Source organism: Setaria italica, chromosome IX (assembly GCF_000263155.2).
Source record: "Setaria italica strain Yugu1 chromosome IX, Setaria_italica_v2.0, whole genome shotgun sequence".
NCBI lineage: Eukaryota > Viridiplantae > Streptophyta > Magnoliopsida > Poales > Poaceae > Setaria > Setaria italica.
The window spans coordinates 57,503,506-57,506,555 of NC_028458.1; positions in this window are offsets into that span (position 1 = coordinate 57,503,506).

Here is a 3,050-nt window from a genome sequence, read left to right on the forward strand (position 1 = left end):
AGAAGAGAAAGGAACGGTTCGCGAGAGGAAGAAAGGAAAAGGAGGCGGTGGCAATTCGGTGTAATTTTGCCGAAGTCGAAGGGTAATTTGGTAACATGGGGGGGCGCGGATGGAGGGGAAGCCGCGGGGAGCTGGTTTTTTGGGCTTCTCCTCCCCAGTACAAATTGGAAAACGGCTTCACGGGTGCTTCGCGAGAGAAGCCGTTTTTTGGAAAGGGCGTTTGGTACGGCTTCTCCAGAAGCCGCTCGAGAAGCCGTCCAATAAGCCCTACCAAACAGGCCCTTTACATTTCCATATTGTAAATGTAAAGGACGTACACGTTTATTTGGGGACATGAATTTTTCCCATAGCCTTGTAATTGCACATCTATCATGGCCTGGATTAAACATGAGTAGGTGAGTAGGTGAGGATAAGATGGCCATTACAAACCATGCGGTCACAAGAGCACGCAAAATTCGTATCCGCATTTGTTTCTACTGATGTTTCTCTCCTATTTTTTTTAAAGTCCCATTACAAGAAAATCAAACACTCTTACTAAAAGGTAACATTAATACATTGATTTTTCTCACCTACTCCTGATTCTCTCACCTACCCATAGTTCATCCAGCCGTTGTCACAAAGGCATGTGTATAATCCATGTTCGTTAGACCATACTATCACAGGCGCATAGGAAAAATCCATGTCTGTGTTTATGGCTATTGGTGTTTCTTAGCTGTCTTTAAAAGACTAGCGACAAGAAAATCAAATACTTCTGCTTAAAAGCAATTCTCACCTATCCATGATTCATCCAACCATTGGTTTGAAAGTAGATGACTGTTTTTCACCTACCACGATTCTCCCACCTACCCATGATTCATCCAACCATTGGTTTCGAAATAAGTGGCCATGATAGACCATTCCATCACAAGAGCATGGGAAAAATCCATGTCCTCATTTATTTCTGTTGGCATTTTCTATGTTGTTCTTAAAAGACTAGCTACAAGAAAATCAAATACCTCTAGTGGTTAGAGCACCAAAGTAGCACCTAGCAGGCTCAGGTTCGGCTCCCGTAAGAGCAAATTAAATGGGACTGGAATAAAAAATAAAAAAATAGGTAGGGGCTTCCCCTGCTGACTTCGGTCAAAAAAAACCTCTACTTAATAGCAACATTGATGCATTGATTTTCTCACCCATCCCTGATTCTCCCACATACCCATAATTCATCTTACCGTTGATTTGAAAATAGATGATCGTGATAGCAGTCATTGATTTTCTCACCTACCCATGTTCATCCAAACGTTGATTTGAAAATAGATGGCCATGATAGACCATGAGGTCATAACTCATAAGGGCATGCCTCCTCATAAGGGCATGGGAGGCATGGGAAGAATTCATTTCTATATTTATTTTTGTTAGTGTTTGTCCGTCGTTCTTAAAATACTAGCTATAAGAAAATCAAATACTTCTACTTTTTTTGGCGAATCAAATACTTCTACTTGAAAGCAACATTGATTGTTTACATCTCATGGACTACATTGAGCAACATCTCAAATCCAAAAACACACACAAAAAAGTTTCTACAATCCGAAGGTTTGATAGCAACAGTGCAATAACATCTGTCATCTTAGAATTTTCTAGCTAGTGCTCCATCTTTGATATTGCTCACAATTGGTGAGACATGTTAGCATGAATGTCTATTTTGAATAAGGCCATAATGGTTTCACCTAATTCTTTGAAGAGAACTTATTGGACTAGTATTCGTATCGGGTGGGTCAATAATTGTAAAGTTCATATGCATCAAATTTCCACTAGCCAATCAAGTATTGCCTCTCCCATAGGAGTTATATGTTGTTGTATATATGCATTTGGTTGAGTAGACATACTCCATTTCAAATCTATGGACACAGTATGATGTGCAGTATATATTTAAAGTAGGACGCACGATATGTGTGTGGAAATGTACCATAAAACCTACTCAATTCGATCAACTTCTTTCCATTCACAACTCATATCTTTTCCAGCAGGCAAAAGTTTCTACCATCAAACTCATTATGTTTATTATATAATACATTGTGTGATTGACATTCATCTTTTCTAAGCATGAAACCAACTCTAATATAAACACCAAATAAAAATGCACATTTCCATAAGTTTGAATTCGGAATAAGAGGGAGAACAAGAAGGGAAGAAATAAATGTTTAAGACAAAGCATTGGTTTCCATCTTTCCATTTTAACACGTGGTTGTGTGGCACATATGATTGACTAAGATATAATATGTATGGGTGATTGTTCATTCCCTAACTTTATTTTGAATTTCTAGACACATTGTGAGGCCATTATTGCCCTAACTTCACTTTGAAATTTTTAGACACATTGTGAGGCCATTATTGCCCTAACTTCACTTTGAAATTTTTAGACACATTGTGAGGCCATTATTTACTAGAGCAGCACGCATGGTTGGTTGAACTAACATGGATTTTTCTCTTTTGGCTTATTGTACAAAAAGTTTATTAGATTTTCAACCCTATTTCCTTTATTCCCCTTACTACCTCAATAATGGTAGCACGACTGACCCAACAATTGGCCAAATTGAGAAACATGCCTTCTCCTCCTCCTTCTACCATCAGCGCGTCACCCATCCCAAGCTCCTCACTGCCGCTTCTAGATCTCTATTGCCAGTTGGGCCAGCTAACCTTCCTCTACCACTGCCAGTGAGATCCTTTCGCCAGCTAACCTTCCTCTGCCACTGCTAGTGAGATACTTTAATTTTCCTCCCCTATTACTGCCATCCATGTGAGCTCTTTTCTCTCTCGTGGTTTTCTTCTCCCACTCCCCCCTCCTCTGCCCATCTCCTCCACCTTAAAAGACTCCCGTGCAACGAATTCGCCACCACCACCATTCCCTCAATAACAAATACGAAATGCAACTCCTGTTCGCCAGATTTTCCCATACGAACATGCCCCACCGCTACGGCAGCCAACACCCCACCGCCTCACCAACCCACCCTCCACCATCAAGCCCACGATTTCCCGACCTTCCCTTAGCATTTGGAGGCTAGCAGACCTCAAAG